General features: G+C 36.4%; 1 protein-coding gene across 1 annotated transcript in view; it reads left to right on the plus strand.

Moving 5' to 3' along the window:
* LOC129725829 (electron transfer flavoprotein beta subunit lysine methyltransferase-like) overlaps nt 1-18,739 on the plus strand; it is a 43,512-nt gene extending 24,773 nt beyond the window's left edge. The window contains exon 8 of the mRNA XM_055682108.1: nt 16,582-18,739. The gene's annotated coding sequence lies outside the window, so the exon portion shown is untranslated. The remainder of the gene's footprint in view (nt 1-16,581) is intronic.
* Nucleotides 18,740-19,044: the final 305 nt, after the last annotated feature.

The following is a 19,044-nucleotide window of genomic DNA, read 5'->3' on the forward strand; positions in this document are numbered from 1 at the left end:
TTTTGCACAGAAAGCTGCACTATTTCAGCTGATATAAAAATTAGAAAATCGTGTTAAACTTTAGGAACCAATTGACCGCCACAATTTTTTTTGCTTAGTGTAGAATTTTATAAGAAGTAATTCTTACTCTACATGCTCAAATAAACAAATAATAAATAAATATAATATATTTATTCGTAAATTTAAAGATAAATTGAAAAATAAAATTCATTTACGTACTTCTATATCTATACGGATTTTGATTCACTGCTGTACGGTCTTTAATCCAGTCTATATCGCGTGCGTGCGGATTTCGATTCAAAAGTGTACGGATTTCGATTCAGACGAAAAACTGCGTACGGATTTCGATTCAAAACATGCTCTATTCAAACATGATTTTTTCGAGTTTCAGAGTAGTTTAAATCATTTCGCTTGAAAATAGTGATAAAATATAAGTAGACCTATAAGTTAACATGTCAGTTTAAAGCAATATGTAATTTCTTGATTTTATATTGACCGTTGAAGATTATCATGTGCTTAAGTGTACGGATTTCGATCCAGCACGGTAGTAATCTAATAGTGAGGATTACAGAGTAGACGTGGTGACAAACTGTAGTCAGAGCATTTTTTTCGAATTCTGTTTGCGATATTGTTTTTGAAGAAATAGGAAGTTTTCTTGTGAGGATATACAATGAGCTATGATGTGGAAGATTTTGAAAAGGGCGTGGATAATGGTACGCTTTCAGACGGAACTATCTCTGATACGGATACCAGCACAGATGACGCCGATAATGAATCTTCCTGCTGCTGGTCGGAATCATCATAGTAATATAAATATCGATAAGATGTATACAACATTTGAAGCTTGGAAGGTACCGTTCCATAGTTATGCCACAGACAAACAGACGTGCCACTCGATGACGGTTTCATCGACCAGAAAAATAACGATAATGTTGAAATTTTGCTTAGTGGGCAATAATGCCGCAAGTGTCGCTATAAGCAAGCGTGCACATTCATTATCAAAGGCAAAGTCCATCAGTAATGCCGCTTGTGTTGATTTAAGCAAGCGTGCACACCCATTAGCTTAGACAAAAACCGTTTTACGAAAATAAGTTAGTGGGCAATAAGGTCACATGGTGGCGCATGCGTGTAACGTTTCGAATAAGGGCGAAGATTTTTCAGCATTTTTGTTCGAAGAGGTACGTCTGTTTGTCTGTGGTTATGCTTGTAGTGACACGGCCTAATAGAGCCGATCGATCAAGAGCATAAGATACAGCCTCCGATAAATGAGTGCTGATCGAACAGATTGTAGTTGCCTCAAGAATAAATGTTCTCTTCTAGTTGAGACTCCAAACGGATAACACGCATTTTATTAGTGGCGACGACGGGATTTTTTTTAAAGCAAAAGTGTTAAATCAGACGAATTAAACAGCTAATTGGATGATTCGCGTTTGATACGGTGTTTCAACGCGTGCTAGTGAAAATAAATTGTACATCGTGTAGTGAAAATCAGGATTACCAATAATTTTTTTGTAAGACAATTGACAATTGTTTTACAAAAGTGTGGCAAAAGAAAAGAAGGGACGCGAAAATATTTCAAAAGTGGTGAAAAGCACAGCAAGTCAAAAAGCAGAAAGTCACAATTACGATCGTACGCTTGCTGTTATTCGCTGGATGGGCATTTGAGATCGTGCGGCTGGTGTTGGTTGCTGGATAGACGAAAAGGTTTGCGCTGCTAGTGTTGGTTGCAGTATACTAGAGCTTCACGGAAACTGGGTGACGGATTTCTGGAGAGTGGGTGACATCTCACACTTTGATCAATACTTGGGACTGTACACGGCGAGGCGAAGTAAACCTACACTTACGCGAGATACGGAGAATTATTTATTGGTGAGTGATTTTGTTTCTCATTAATTTGTGGGTGACTAATTGCATATTCGGCTGCGTTAGTGTTTCTACGTTCACTATAAGCAAGATGAGTTCTATCGTCGGAACTATTGACGCTTCTGAGAGGGGAACATCATTTACTAATTACGTAGAAAGAACGGAATATTCCTTCCAATATAACAAAATTCCCGCGGATGATCAAAAAGCGTTATTTATAACTTTAAGCGTACAACATGTTTATGAGGTAATAAAACTTCTATATCCTGGTAGAAATTTGTCTACTTTGACATTTGCGGAGATAATAGGAAAATTAAAATCGAGATATGACAAGGTCGATAATGAGATGATGCAAACATTTAAGTTTTTCGAGCGAGTACAAAGTCCATCAGAGTCTGCAGAAAACTTCATTCTCGATGTAAAACTTCAAGCTGAATTTTGCGGTTTCGGTGATTTTAAGAATAGAGCGATTCGGGACAAGCTTGTAATGGGAGTTTACGATAAAAAACATACAGCAACGCTTACTCGACGAAGATGAATTGACTCTTGAGAAAACTGAAAAAATTATCGTCAATAGAGAGCTAGCTGATACCAGGGCAAGAATAATTAATAATAAAAACCATTTTCAAGTGGCAGCAGTCAAAGATAGATTGGGCAGACGTGATGATTTTAATAATTACGGCAGAAGCGACGTTCGCAACAATAGTGACAATAGATCGCGTAATGGTAGATTCGATAGGAGCTGTAGCGCAGTAGGTCGTAATGAACGCAGCAGGAGTCGAAGTAGGGGTAGATGGCAAACGGATTACAGACACCCGGAATTGATTTGTAATTACTGTGGCATTAAAGGTCATATTAAGCGGAATTGCTTCAGATTAAATAGAAAAAGAAACGATGTGAAATTTATCGAAGACCAAGGCTCCGTGTCATCAAAGAGAATCGACGCGTATTTTGACAAATTAAAAATCGATATTGAGGCTTCAAGTGACGAATCAGGTGAATACAATTGCATGATGATTAGAAGATTGACGAATGCAATTGAAGAAATTGACGAACCTTGTTTTATCAAGGCGATGGTAGGTGGTAAATTAATAACAATGGAAGTGGACAGTGGTTCTGCGGTGACGGTTATTGGTAGAGGAATGTATTCAGATATATTGCATTATATAGATTTGATAAAAAGTAGTAAGCAACTAGCGGTCATAAACGGATCAAAACTAAAGGTATTCGGAGAAATACAAGTTGATGTGATGTTGGGTGGTAAAATTGAAAAAGTGAATCTAGTAATTCTTGATAGTGATAACTGTTTCGTTCCATTACTAGGCAGAGATTGGATGGATATATTTTTCCAAGAATGACGGAAAAATTTCCATGAGTTTTGAAATATAAAGAACATATTAGAAAAACCAGAAGGTGAGCTTATTGATATTAAAGAAAAATTTCCAAATGTTTTCACAAAAGATTTTTCAACACCAATTAGCGGTTATGAAGGTGATCTTGTCTTGAAAGACTACACACCGGTGTTTAAAAAAGCTTATAATGTCCCTTATCAGTTGCGCAGTAAAGTGATTGAGCATTTACAGAAATTAGAAAAAGAAAACGTTATAACACCTCTGAAAACTAGCGAATGGGCCTCACCTGTAATAGTGGTACCGAAGAAAAACGCAGATATACGCTTGGTCATAGACTGCAAGGTGTCGATAAAAAAATTAATTATACCCAATTCTTATCCATTACCAGTGGCTGAGGATTTATTTGCCTCGTTAGCAGGCTGTAGGGTATTTTGTTCTCTGGACTTGCAAGGAGCTTATACCCAAGTATCACTATCGGAGAGATCTAGACGCTTCATGGTGATAAATACTATAAAGGGTCTTTTTACCTACAACATGTTACCGCAAGGGGCATCGTCCTCAGCAGCAATTTTTCAACAAATTATGGACCAAGTACTATGTGGATTAGATAACGTGGTCTGCTACTTTTTTTTCTGTTAGGGAATTAGAATTACGTTGTCCATTGATGTGAACTTTTGTAATATATATCCCAGTCAATTGCTATGCGTGTCCCCTTGCAAAATACAATGACCACTATTGTTATTTAATTCATTTTAACCGCAATGAGGTTAACAACTTAAAATTTTTTGAAAAAGCACATGCTTTGTATAATGTGCGTGTAAAGTGGGAAATTTATAGGAAGTATGGCGGTGGTGAAAAGCATATCACCCAATGCCGTACTTGCCAACGTTATGGCCATGGTTCCAAATTCTGTAACATGGACCAAAAATGTCTTAATTGTGGAGACTCTTCTCACAAAAAGGACACATGTCCTGTGAAAGAGAGTAAAAATTTTCGCTGTGCGAATTGTAACGGCAACCATATGTCAAATTTTTATCAATGCCCAGTCCGTTTAGCAATTGTTAAGGCAAGGCAAGGTAAACAAAATTCAATTTCTCAATTAAAACCAACTTCAAAACAAAATTCTCCAAGCGTACCAGTGACGCATAGTTTACCTACTCCTTTGCATACCCGTTTAACTTATGCACAGGTTACAGGTAGTTCGAACATTCTACCGCCTAGTGTTGGTAGTTCGAAAATGACCGTTAATATGGGTAAGCAAAACACGCTAGAAAATAATTGTACACCTATCACTCCAGCTAATATTGCTGCCGAAAATATTTTTTCTAATGTCAATTGCCTGGGGCCTATTACGGCAGGTAAACTTTCTTTTTTGCAACAGGCAATGTTCGATCTTATGAACGCCATGTTGCAGGCAAAATCAATGTTTGAAGCCATTCAAATAGGCACAAATTTTACTATTAAAATTGTTTCTAATTTAAAATTTAGCAATGATTTTAAATAAAACAATTAAAATATTAAATTGGAATGCTCGCTCATTGAAGGCCAATGAGAATGAGCTTTTTAACTTTTTAACAGTAAATAATGTGCATATTGCAATTATTACTGAAACATTTTTGAAACCTAACATAAAATTAAAATATGATCCCAATTACGTGGTTCATAGATATGATAGGATTCAGGGTTCCGGCGGTGGAGTTGCAATTGTTATTCATCGCCGAATCAAACATCGTGCTCTTCCCCATCTTGAGACGAAAGTTATTGAAACTTTGGGAATTGAAATTCAAACTGAACTTGGGATTTTATTTATTGCCGCAGCATATTTACCATTTCAATGCACGCGAGCACAAAAATTATTTTAAAGGTGATTTACAAAAACTCACCAGAAATCGTTCGAAATTTTTCATAATCGGCGATTTTAACGCTAAACATCGTTCATGGAATAATTCTCAAAGTAATTCCAATGGCAAAATTTTATTCAACGATTGTTCTTCAGGATACTATTCTATTTTGTCTCCGAATAGTCCTACATGCTTTTCTTCTGTAAGAAACCCTTCAACAATTGATTTGGTGCTTACAGATCAAAGTCATGTATGTAGTGATTTGATCACACATGCTGACTTTGATTCTGATCATCTTCCAATAACTTTTTCTTTATCACAAGAATCAGTTTTAAACCCTATGAGCTCTGTTTTTAATTATAACAAGGCTAATTGGGAAAGATACAAAACTCATATTGAGAGAAATTTCAATAATGAGCTTGATTTGCAAAACGAAGTGAATATTGATTCCGCTTTGGACGCATTAAAATGTGCAATTGTTGATGCCAGGAATTATTCTGTTCCAAAGGCTCAAGTGAAATTTGATTCACCAATAATTGACGAAAATCTTCAACTTCTAATTCGTTTGAAAAATGTCCGCAGACGTCAATATCAACGTTCTCGTGACCCTGTTTTTAAAACTATTTATAAAGATTTACAGAAAGAGATTAAACATAGATTTACTCTTCTGAGAAATCAAAATTTTGAGACTAAAGTTGAAAAATTGAAACCATATTCAAAACCATTTTGGAAGCTGTCGAAGATTCTTAAGAAACCTTCAAAGCCTATTCCAGTTTTAAAAGATGGTGAACGTTTTCTTGTATCCAATGAACAAAAGGCTCAAAGACTTGCTCAGCAGTTTGAGAGTGTTCATAACTCAAATTTGAAATTTTGTGAGTCCAATTGAAAATGAAGTCACACGTCAATTTGATTTAATTTCTTCCCAGAATTTTTTACCTGCAGAAATAATTGAAACTAACTTGAATGAGATTTAATCAATTATTAAAAATTTCAAAAATATGAAAGCACCTGGTGACGATGGAATCTTTAATATACTAATCAAACATCTCCCTGAGAGCACAATGGAATTTTTAGTGAAAATTTTCAATTGCTGCTTCAAAATTGCATATTTTCCCAAATTATGGAAAAATGCAAAAATTACTCCCATTTTAAAACCGGATAAGAACCCAGCTGAAGTTTCAAGTTATCGACCAATCAGTTTGCTTTCTTCAATAAGTAAACTGTTTGAGAGAATTATTCTTAACAGAATGATGTCACACATCAACGAAAATTCAATTTTTGCAAATGAACAGTTTGGATTTCGCCATGGGCATTCCACAACTCATCAATTGCTCAGAGTTACTAATATAATACGAGCTAACAAATCTGAAGGTTATTCCACTGGAGCTGCTCTTTTAGACATAGAAAAAGCATTCGACAGTGTTTGGCATAAAGGTTTGATTGCGAAATTGCAAACTTTTAATTTTCCAATTTTCCTAATCAAAATTTTAAAAAATTATCTTACTGATCGAACTCTGCAGGTTGTCTATCAGAATTCAAAATCTGATAGATTTCCTGTCAGAGCAGGTGTACCTCAAGGTTCAGTCTTGGGTCCAGTCCTGTACAACATATTCACTTCAGATCTTCCTGATTTGCCTCCAGGATGCACAAAGTCATTGTTCTGCGATGACACAAGCATTTCCGTAAAAGGAAAAAGTCTTCGTGTCATATGCAGTCGATTGCAGAAAAGTTTAGATATTTTTTCTTCCTACTTGCAAAAGTGGAAAATCTCTCCCAATGCTTCTAAAACTCAAATGATAATTTTTCCGCATAAGCCTAGGGCTTCTTTCCTCAAGCCAAACAATAATCACGTTGTCAAGATGAATGGGGTTATTTTAAGTTGGTCCGACAAGGTTAAGTACTTGGGACTAATTTATGATAAAAAACTTATTTTCAAAGAGCACATTGAGAGTATACAAGCCAAGTGCATCAAATATACGAGATGTTTATATCCTCTTATTAACAGGAATTCTAAACTTTGTTTAATAAACAAACTTCTGATTTACAAACAAATTTTTAGACCAGCAATGCTTTATGCTGTACCGATCTGGTCAAGTTGCTGTTCAACAAGGAAGAAAACGCTCCAAAGGATTCAGAATAAAATTCTGAAAATGATTTTGAAGCGTCCTCCTTGGTTTGGTACACTCGAATTACATAGACTTACTGGTGTTGAACCATTAGAAGCTATGTCAAATAAAATTATTAACAATTTTCGACAAAAATCGTTGCAATCCTCAATTGCTACGATAAGCTCTCTTTATAGCCAATAAGTTAGCAATTAAGTTAGTTGTAAGTTTACTTCCCCTTTTCTGACAAGTAGGTTTAAATCCCTACGAATGATAAGTCCTAATTGCTAAAGCAAACAAATCCTAACAATTAAAATTACAAATTTCTAACAGTGTTGAGAAGTCACCATTTGTGATTGGACACACATACTCATTATTTACTAATATTTATCATAAATACTTAAGCTACTAACAAATCCCCCCTTTAAAAAAAAAAAAATGACCACTATTGTTGAGTGATCAGGTACCTGCACCGACACGCTCCCAGTCAGGTGAAATATGGTTTATGAAGCCAATCACCTTCCCAGGATTCAAAGACCAAATCTCTTTGGGCTGTAAACAGCCACTGCCAAGAAATCTTGATCTGCGTTTAAATAATGCACCACAACTGCACAGCAGATGTTCCGATGTCTCGCTCTCCATATTACAAAAGCGACAGATATCATCCTGAACCCGGCCTATGTTCTTTAAATGATATCTACTCGGACAGTGCCCCGTTACTAGACCGACGTATGTACAAAGAGCTCTTTTGTTGAGCTCTAGGAGCTTTTTCGAATGATTCTCGTTTGGTGTGATAAATCTTTTAGATTGGGAACACTTTTCGACATCAAACCAATTGGTTATCACCTTTTGTTCCTCCCAGCGTTTAAGCTCCATTTTCACTGCACAGTTTGATATACCGCAGAAAGGTTCTGGGCCGATAAACTGTGAGTTAGATCCTTGTTTTGCAAGTTCGTCGGCCTTTTCATTCCCACCAATGCCACAATGTCCTGGAACCCAATACAAATTTACTGAGTTTGTTTGACATAGCTGTCGCAATGTGAGAATACATTCCCAGACAATCTTGGATGTACATTTATAAGCATCAAGTGCTTTCAGTGCTGCTTGACTGTCAGAGAAAATACAAATATTTGCATGTATGTATTTCCTAGTCAGACATACATTCGCACATTCAAGGATTGCAAAAATCTCTGCTTGAAACACTGTTGGCCAGTGTCCCATTGCTACTGAAATATTAATTCCAGGGCCAAAGATTCCTGCACCAGTTTTGGTACCTATTTTTGAGCCATCTGTGAAAAATATCGTTGAACCGGGACGGACATCAGGAACTCCGACTTCCCAGTCTGCACGCAACGTTTCGCATACCTTGTAGGGAATATCATGGATATCCTGAGGTGCCATCCAGTCTCCATTCATACTCATCACTGGCCCTCTTTTGAAAATGTCCAGTATTGTCAGGTGACCCACAAGATCACCTGACAATATAGTTTTTGTTCTTTTTAGCTTCAAGGCACTCTTTTCTGCTTCTAGTTGCACGTATTCGTACAACGGCAGCAGATGAAGAATTGCATCAAGAGCTTTTGACGGGGTGCTTTTCATTGCTCCTGTTATAGCAATGCACACAAGTCGTTGAACTTTATCTAGCTTTGTTCTAGCGGTGGACTCTTTGGTTTTTGGCCAACCCACTAACGCAGCGTAGGTCAGTTTTGGACGTATAATAGATGTGAATATCCACATCACCATTTTCGGTCTCAAGCCCCACTTTCTCCCAACGGTTTTGGAGCACAACCATAATGCACTGACCGCCCTGTTGATTGCATAGTCAAGGTGCGCATTCCAGTTTAGCTTGGCATCAAGGATAACTCCTAAGTATTTAACCTGTTCACTGAATGGAATTTCTACTCCTCCAAGCTTGAGAGTTTTTAGATTGAATTTCCTCTTTCTAGTGAAAGGTACGATTACAGCTTTTGTCGGATTAATGCTGAGACCCTCCTTTATACACCAAGACTGGGTATACTCCAGAGCCTCCTGCATTCTTTCCGAAACTATGTTGTCGAACTTTCCTCTTACCAAGATGACTATGTCATCTGCAAAGCCCACAACTTCGAAACCTTTTGCTTCTAAGCTTTTGAGAAGATCGTCCACCACCAAAGACCACATAAGTGGCGAAAGAACACCTCCTTGCGGACATCCTTTCGTTGCCCTTACCGTAATAGACGAACCTCCCAACTCAGAAGTGATTTCTCTTTTTGCAAGCATGGTATAAGTCCAGTTAACAATGCTCGTATGAAATCCTTTGTTCTTCATTGCACTAGACATTGAAGAATAGGACGCATTATCAAAAGCACCTTCAATATCCAAGAAAGAGCACAGAGCAATTTCTTTAGCTGAAAGTGACTTTTCAATTTTCATGGCCAGCGTATGAAGCGCTGTTATAGTGGATTTTCCAGTTTGATAGGCAAACTGGAACTTTGAAAGTGGTTTTGTTTGCATGTAAGATGTATGAATGAAATCATTCAGCACTTTTTCCATTGTCTTCAACAAAACCGAAGAAAGACTAATGGGTCTGAATGATTTAGGATGCGTCTTATCACGCTTCCCAGTTTTAGGTATAAAGATTACTCTTACTACCCTCCATTTTGATGGAATATGAACCTTCTCAATGAGAGAAGGAATTAGTATTGCTTCACCTTTTTGAAGCAATGCTGAAAATATTCCATCTACACTTGCAGACTTAAAAGGCTCAAAGGATCTCATAGCACTTTCCACCCTGGTTCTCGTAAAAATTTCATCCGCCACATCTGATACAGTATTTTCCGTTCTAGCAGACCAAGAGCTAGTCTGCGTAGAACAAATTTCAACTAAATCAGAGATGGCTGAATCCGTATTTTCAATAGAACCGGGAAAATGCGTTTGCATCATTAGATTTAAGGTATCACGAGGACCACTAGTATAGATTCCGTCGTGACGCTTTAGATTGCCAAACTCAACGGTATGATCTTTGGCAAGAGTCTTTTGTAATCTAGAAACAACTGGAGTTTTTTCTATAGATTCACACATTTGAACCCAAGACCTCCTTTTAGATTTCCGGATTTCATTGCTATATTCAGTTAAGGCTCTTCTATATTGAGCCCAGTCTGAAGTACGTTTTGCTTTATTAAAAAGTTTCCGACTATTTTTTCGAAGACTTTCAAGCTTCTTGTTCCACCATGGCACGTCCCTACTTGAGGACGATTGTTTGGCGGGACAACTTTTATTGTATGCATTTATCACCATTTCATTTAGCTGAATTGTCATAGATTCCAGTTCTGAAACTGTTTCAATTCTGCTACAATGTAAAGGTGAATCTTTTCGCAAATATTGTGCATATTGATCCCAGTCTGTTTTTTTAGGATCTCTGTAAGTAACAGATGATGGTTTCCCACCAATCCATTCAAACAAAATGTGCTTGTGATCAGATAGTGAGGTTTCATCCGATACATGCCAGTTAGCAATTTTCACAGAAATTGCTGGACTGCATAGCGTCAGATCCAAAACTTCACCTCTGCTAGCGTTTGTAAATGTTGGTTTGTTACCTTTATTGCAAATATCTATATTATTCGACGAGAGAAACTCCAATAGGCACTCACCACGACCATTAACGCCCTTGCTCCCCCAAACTGTATGGTGAGCGTTGGCATCACAGCCTATGATGAATGCCCTATTATTGTCTCTGCAAAATTTGACAAACGAAGCAATCTCAGGAGGAGGCGCCTCATTTATTTCACCTGGAAAATAAGCCGAAGCAACAATTACCTCAGTATTCCCCCTGGTGGTTGGCACCTGAACCATGACCGCTACAATAGCTCGTTTTACAAATTCTGTAACAGGATAGCATTTTACTGCTTTATTCACTAGAACTGCAGCTCTTGGCGAACTCTGTGAATCGTCGTAATACAGTTTGCCAGAATTCATTTAAATCCCTAATATATTACCTTTATTGCACCATGGTTCTTGAATAAGAACCATGTCTAGCTCATCCTTTTTGAATCTCCTACTAAGGACTGCCGATGCGCCTTTAGCGTGGTGGAGATTCACTTGTAGGAACTTAGCAGATTGCATTTTTGGAAAATATATCTCGTTCGGTTTGATTACCGAGAGATTTTTCCATCGACATTTTATCAACCTTATTTAAGATTGATTTTAATAATTTTCGTTTTATTGTGAGACCAATTTATTTCTTAAATTCAATTTTAAATTTAAATTATGTTTTATTTAATTTATTTATATATTTAAAAAAATTTTTTTTTCATCGTTTTTAGTAAATTGGCCCAATCTGCTACTTAGACGACGTGCTAATATCTGGCAAAGATAAGAGAGAATGCAAATCAAAACTTTTAAAAGTTTTAAAGCGGTTATCAGATGTTAACATCAAGCAAATATCTTAAAATAACAATATAGTTCACTCTCGAATTTCCCATATATTCCCGTGAAGACAGACAGGGAACACCCCCTCTTGTGGTGAAAAAGGTAACTAAACTCATTGCACAGTGGTACACTAAGGCAATTTAGGCGGACATAGGCTTTCGTTGCGATTTTGGTTTGCGGTTTAAAGCCATAGTTTTTGTAAAAAGTTGTTTTTTATACATAGTCCTCTATTCATGTGCGAATGAAAATTAGGGTGGTCCTAAAATCAACGAAATAAAACATTCTTTGGCAAACTTGTAGACCAACTAATTCTAAGTAACTTTGTAAAAAAACTTTTTTGTAGACATGAAATTTGGTTTCCAAAAACAGTCTTTTCGCTCTATTTTTTCAATTCAAATTTAAAAACAAAGTTTTCTTCGGTAACTTTAATCAAAAATACGCCAATTTTGACGAAAAAACATTGTCGATATATTGTACAGATGAAGAGTTTTCACTATTTCTATTTTAGGCCCTTTTGATATATTGATGTCTCCGTTTAGGGCAAACATAAATAATATTTTTTGGTATCATTTGATAGAACAAATATTGTATAAATATTGTGAAGAAATACCGAAAGTTGCTTAAAATTAGTTGATCTACAACTGTGCCGATGAATGTATACATTTATTTATGCAAATAAAAAGTAAGTTTTTTCATTTAGTCGAGTTCAGGAGCACCCTAATTTTCATTTGCACATAAAAAATAGACTTAATATAAGAAACAAGCTCTTAGAAAAAAAATTTACTCTAAAACCACAAAATCACATCCAAAAACTCGTGTCCGCCTACATTGCCTTACTGTATCACTGTGCATTGTTGTTGAATTTCTGTGAGCGTGTGACATTCTCACACACGAAACTGAATTTACTCAATTTTAGATTTAGTTGACTCAATTTCATACTTTCACAGAAAAAAATATGTTGCAGATTTCGTGCGTATATTGTTTGTATGTAAAACTAACGCCATTCCGGGAGTTAAATATTGATGATATAATAGATGTAGCTTATCGAGGCACGAAGAAGAAATATTCAAATAATCAGGCCACGACGTGTAAATGGTTAACTAATCCCAAGTTGCTATATACGTGGTTCCCTGTGTAACTTCACTAGCTCAGATCCATCACGGGAAGCAACTACAAAATGTGCGGCCGTCAAGCTCAAGCTCAATAATCAGGCCACGAAGTGTACAATTAAATGAATATTTCAATTACCTCGTGAAAAAGATAAAAGGAGAAACCGCACAATGGTTGTCAATAGTCGTATATGGTTGTTGTGCAACTTTTAGCTTAGATAACACTTGAATGTTCTATCAATTTAACAATTTAAGTATGGATACATATCATGTTGTAATTGGTTTAAAAGCTTTATTATATTATATATAAAAGATATTCAACAAAACAAACATAATTAGTGATAACAACTGTTATGCAAAAACTATTATTTAATGTTTAGTTTTCTCCGTTTTGAAAGTATTTTTTGTTTTTTTTTTTATCCCTCCGAATTTTTTGCTCTCGAGTTCTAATCTTCGTATTCATCACTTGCAGCTTTGCTTTAACCAGCATATTTATGTATTTACTAGCTGACCCGACAAACTTCATCCCGCCTATTTTTGTGTTTAATTCAATAATTTTCAACATTCCAAATTCATTGATTAGTTGCGATTTGTTTAGATCGTTTGAAATTATTGGTTTTATCGGAATGACAACATCCTCGACTTTTGCCTTTAGTACATCACCTCTATTCCGAAAACACTCATGTTAGGTGGTATTCAGTTATTTTCGTTGTTTTCCAGAAACTGAAAGTGGTCGTCTTCGAATTCATTATGGTGTCCAGGGTCAATGCTTGGCTTCTATACATTATTTCGATTACGGAAATATTCATATGCAGTAGTATTCGGCTCTTTCCCAGAAGTTGCCATCTTACAATTCAAAATGGTGTCTGAGGTCAATTTTTAGCTCCATGCATCATTCTGGTTGAAGAAACACTCATATTGGGTGGTATTTGGTCCCTTTAGGCTATTTTTTTTGGAGACAATTTCTGGCCTCTGAGCGTCATTCTGGTTTAAGAAACACCAATAATAGGTGTTATTTAGTCATTTTCGGCTGTTCTACAGAAACCGGAAGTCACCATCTTAGAATTCAAAATGTTGTCTGTTGTCGATTCTAGCTCCTGTGTATCATTCTGGTATCGAAACATCTCATATTGGATGGAAATCGGCCGGTTGAAGAAATACCCATATTGGGTGTTATTTGGTTATTTTCAGCAGTTTCCCATTTACCGGAAGTCGTAATTTTACAATTCATTATGTTATCTGAGGTCGATTTGTAGCTTCAGTGCATCATAACAATCCCGGAAACACCCATAATGAGTGTTATTTGGTCTTTTGCCACTGTTGTTTAGGAACCGGAAGTCGCCATATTGGATTTCAAAATGACATTTGGAGACAATTTCTGGCCTCTGAGCATCATTCTGGTTAAAGAAACACCCATATTTGGTTGTTTTTGGGTCATTTTCGGCAGTTTTCCAGTCACCAAAAGTCGCCATTTTACTACTCAAAATGTTGTCTGAGGTCGATTTGTGGTTTCAGTGCATCATCACGATTTCGGAAATACCCATATTGGATGGTATTTGGTCATATCTCGCTGTTTCTCAGAAACCGGAAGTCGCCATCTTGGATTTCAAAATGGTATTCAGAGACAATTTCTGGCCTCTGAGCGTCATTCTAGTTAAAAAAAAAACATATTAGGTGGTATTTGGTCATTTTCGGCAGTTTCCCAGTCACCGGAAGTCGCCATTTTACAACTCAAAATATTGTCGGAGGTCGACAAACGTACAAACCGTGGAACACCACCCATGGATTGCCTTATACATAGGCGAACTTTATTATTATAAAATATTCGGCCGCGTCCACTTCACAATAAAATGATTTTTTTTTTCAGTGTACCCATTAGGGTAATATTATTGTCAAAAGTTGCTCTATTTCGCATGTCGTGTAGAACAAAATCAGAAGTGGCGCACCTAGCGGTCGAAAAGGTGACTAACGCTTCTGTCATTTTCAATTTGTCTTCATAATTTCACGTAAGTGAACTATATTGGTATTTAATATATTTGCATCAAGGTTAATTGGGAGAAGTGTCGATTTTTTGTAACCTCACTGCCATTTTTGGGACACATCATCACTGAGAAAGGTTTATTACCTTGTAAAGATAAAATCATTACAATTCAAGATGCATTAGCTCCAAAAAATACATCCGAACTGAAGGCTTTTTTGGGCTTAATTAATTTCTATGGGAAATTTATTCCACATTTGTCAGCTCGGCTCAGTGTTTTGTATAATCTTTTGCGCAAAAATGTACGATATATTTGGTATGAAAAATGTGATTTGGCTTTCCAAGCTAGTAAACAGGCGCTTTTGAATGGGAATCTTCTAGGGTTTTTATAACCCACAAAAACCGATTGTAGTGGTATCAGATGCTTGCACATATGGGTTAGGAGGTGTTCTAGCACACATCATTGATGGCTATGAAAAACCGGTCAGTTTTACATCATTCTCGTTGAATGACGCCCAGAAGAAATACCCAATATTGCATGTGGAAGCGCTGGCTCTTGTGTGCACGATAAAAAAATTCCACAAATATTTATATGGACACAAATTTACTGTCTATACGGACCACAAACCTTTGGTGGGTATTTTTGGTAAATCAGGTAGACATGCAATTTTTGTTACACGTCTACAAAGATATATTCTAGATCTGGCAATCTATGATTTCGAAATTTTGTATCGTCCATCAAAAATGATGGGCAATGCAGACTTCTGCTCCAGATTTCCAACAAGAAATCAGGTTCCAGAAGAATATGATAGTCATGTACTAAAAAGCATTAAATTTTCTCAAGAATTTCCACTTGATTTTTCATTAGTTGCTCGAGAAACTACAAATGATATGTTTTTACAAGAAATTATCGCGTACATGACGAACGGATGGCCGGAAAAACTGGATAAATGTTTCACAGATATGTACGCCAACCATCAAGATTTGGAAATATGTCAGGGCTGCTTAATTTTCCAGGGTAGAGTGGTAATACCAGTTTCAATGCGCAGGGGAATTCTTAAGTTGTTGCATTTGAACCACTCAGGTATTATAAAAATGAAACAGTTAGCACGACGTTGCGTATTTTGGATAGGGATAAGCGCTGAGATAGAAGATCACGTTAGAAACTGTGGCATATGTAATAAAATGACTGTTCAGCATAAACCTAAGCAAACATCAGCGTGGATACCAACTACACGTTCTTTTAGTCGGATACACGCTGATTTTTTTTATTTTCAGCAACGTATATTTTTACTTATAATAGATAGCCATAGTAAATGGCTCGAAGTTAAAATAATGAAGACTGGAACTGATTCAGAGAAGGTTATAAAACAGTTCATAGGTTTCTTTGCCACATTTGGCCTACCAGACGTAATAGTAACCGATGGAGGTCCCCCATTTAATTCCCTTTCCTTTACAAAGTTTATGGAGCGACAAGGTATCATTGTATTAAAAAGTCCACCTTATAATCCAGCAAGCAATGGCCAAGCAGAAAGAATGGTACGACTGATAAAAGATGTTTTAAAAAAATTTCTATTGGATCCTGATATAAAAAGCTTGGACATAGAGTCTCAAATTCATTACTTTTTAATCAACTACAGAAATTCATGTCTTACAATCGACGGTAGTTTGCCGGTTGAAAAGGTATTTAAATACAAACCTAAAACGCTTTTAGATTTATTAAATCCAAAAAGCAATTATACAGCGCATCAAACTGAACCTTCCCTTGATAATAAGAACTTCATCGCGAGTAAATGTAAAATTTTAGATCCTTTTGATAATTTGGTGGCAGGTGATAAGCTTTAATATAAAAACCATAGACCGAGTACGATTGAGAGATGGATAGATGCAAAATATATTAAAAGAATATCCAAAAACATTTTCCAGATCATCATTGGAAGCGCGGTACTAAGCGCTCATCGCAATCAGCTGAGAACCATGACGATAACTCATAGGCCAAACGTAATTTCCCGTGCATCTGGAGCTGCTCAAGAAAAGCGGGTGGTTGCTGATGACGAGAAAAACAAAAGCGAATTCCGAGGAGCCTCGGTGTCAGAAGAGCGGTTACCAAGAGATTCATTGCTAGATGGATACACAGCTGGAGGTTGTAAAAGAAAAATCATTAGCCCAATTGTCAGGCGTTCAGAAAGATTAAAACGAGCAAGAATAGAAAAACAAATCAATTTCAAATGATAAATTAATCCTACGACCACAGGCTATCGAATAAGTGTATATACAAAAAAAAAAAAAAACATTAAAAATAACTTATATTAGAATTGATTTAGCTAGTGTAATTAGCATTCGAACCCTATTTAAATTGAGATATTTATATAGATATTTAAAAACCCTTATATTATCAGAATTTAAAAAAAAAATATAAGGGATAAGAACTGTAGTGACACGGCCTAATAGAGCCGATCGATCAAGAGCATAAGATACAGCCTCAGATAAATGAGTGCTGATCGAACAGATTGTAGTTACCTCAAGAATAAATGTTCTCTTCTAGTTGAGACTCCAAACGAGTAACACGCATTTTATTAATGCTATGACCAAAAATCGGTTCAAGGAATTGCTCTCTTTTATCTGGTTTGGCGATGGAACAACTCGAGCCGAAAGGCTCAAAATGTCGTCAAAGGGCGTTGCTCTTTCTTTATTTACATAAGGAGTAAGCCGGAAAAGTATGGTATACAAATTCGGATTTGTTCGTGGTTATATTATGAACCAGGTACCTATATGATACAAATGCTGAAGCGCTTGTTCAGCTTCAATTCAGTATATATACAGCCAATGTAAAACTGTTAATGAAATAAACTGGAAATAGATGTACGGGTTAAATCGATACGTATGCATGAATGTCAAGATAGACGAATCGTCAACGCGTTCTACCAGCAACCTCATGAGCATGAGTTCGAGATTCGCAGTAAAGTAATTGGATACTAAAAAGATGATTTTCACTAACAATAATATAAAAATAATTGATAAAAAATACACACACACAAGTGCAAAAATGTGTTCAAATCGCCTAAACAATAAACAAATTGTTTAATTAAGGTGGAAGCGTGTTGAACCCATAAATGGCCGACTTCGAGCCACCACGTGGTCGACTTCGAATTTTCAAATGCAGTAATAGCTGATACGTCACTTGTGAAAACATATCATCATGTTTGTTAGAAAACATAAGAAAGTGTTTTTGTAGATAAAGCATTAACTATTCCCGAGTATAGTGGCACTGAAAATTCGTAGCCGACCACGTGGTGGCTTCTACACACTACCACCTTAAGACGAATATAAATTTTGAATTATATTTATCGTAGCTGTAATAAAACTAAAAAAGCACTTTTTCAGAGAGACAGAATGTACAATTTTAACTACGAAATCGTCATATAGGCACTTATTTAGGCTATAAGCTACTGTTGGCTGTAAAAGAGTTTTTCTACAAGCTGTACAAAGAATCATTAATCGCTTCTACAGAATCGATCAGTATGTATAAAAGTTGTTCAAATGGCTGAGTTATTTCTTATTAAACCCTTGATCGGCTATTTAGGAAGTCGAATGTACCAAGTAGCTGATTTAGTTCTCCAAAACCGACTGGTTAGAAGCTGATTGAACACCCTAAAAAAAAATTATTCGACCTATGTTCAGTCGTCAGCTGAATAAGATTAGTTATAAAAGAGCTTAGCCAAAAAATGTTTCTTGGCTAGTTGCGTACCTAGTACATGGAAAGAAATGCAATCTACGGCCAAATATAAAAATAAAAACGTCTCCAGATGCGCTTGTTGCCCTTTCTCTGGCCCCACGAGTCGGTGATAGAGTGGTTCGAAGTCAACAATGTTGTTTTTATGCCAAAGGAGGCAAATCCACCGAACTTGCCAGAACTTCCCCAAATAGGAAAATTCTGGGCGATTAACAAAAGCAAGCCCCGGAAACAGGAAAGATCGTCAGAAACGACTATAATTTGAGGAAAAAGTGGATGAAAGTGTGTGAAAAAGATGGCGCAAGTGTCGTCAAGTCAAAGACGTGGGCTTTTAGCTTAGAAATGCAAAAACATATCTGTGTTGTGTTGTTGTTCCTTAAATGTTTCAAAAATATCCGACTCAACATGAATTTTTGGTGATTATTTTTATCTGTCCAAATTAAACAAATGGAAAAACGTTAACTTTTCGCAAGCAAAAAGACATAATTTGAACGAAACGGAAGCAATACACAACTTTCGAGTTCATTAGCTTGAATTTGTTTAGTGTTCCAAGCGAAATTAAATTTTTGCAGTTTGTATAGTACTAATCCCTGTGTCAAAACTTCCAGCGGCCTTCGAAAGTGTTAATTGAAGGAAAATTCTAACGTAGGAAAACA

The sequence above is a fragment of the Wyeomyia smithii genome, chromosome 2 (assembly GCF_029784165.1).
Source record: "Wyeomyia smithii strain HCP4-BCI-WySm-NY-G18 chromosome 2, ASM2978416v1, whole genome shotgun sequence".
Classification (NCBI taxonomy): domain Eukaryota; kingdom Metazoa; phylum Arthropoda; class Insecta; order Diptera; family Culicidae; genus Wyeomyia; species Wyeomyia smithii.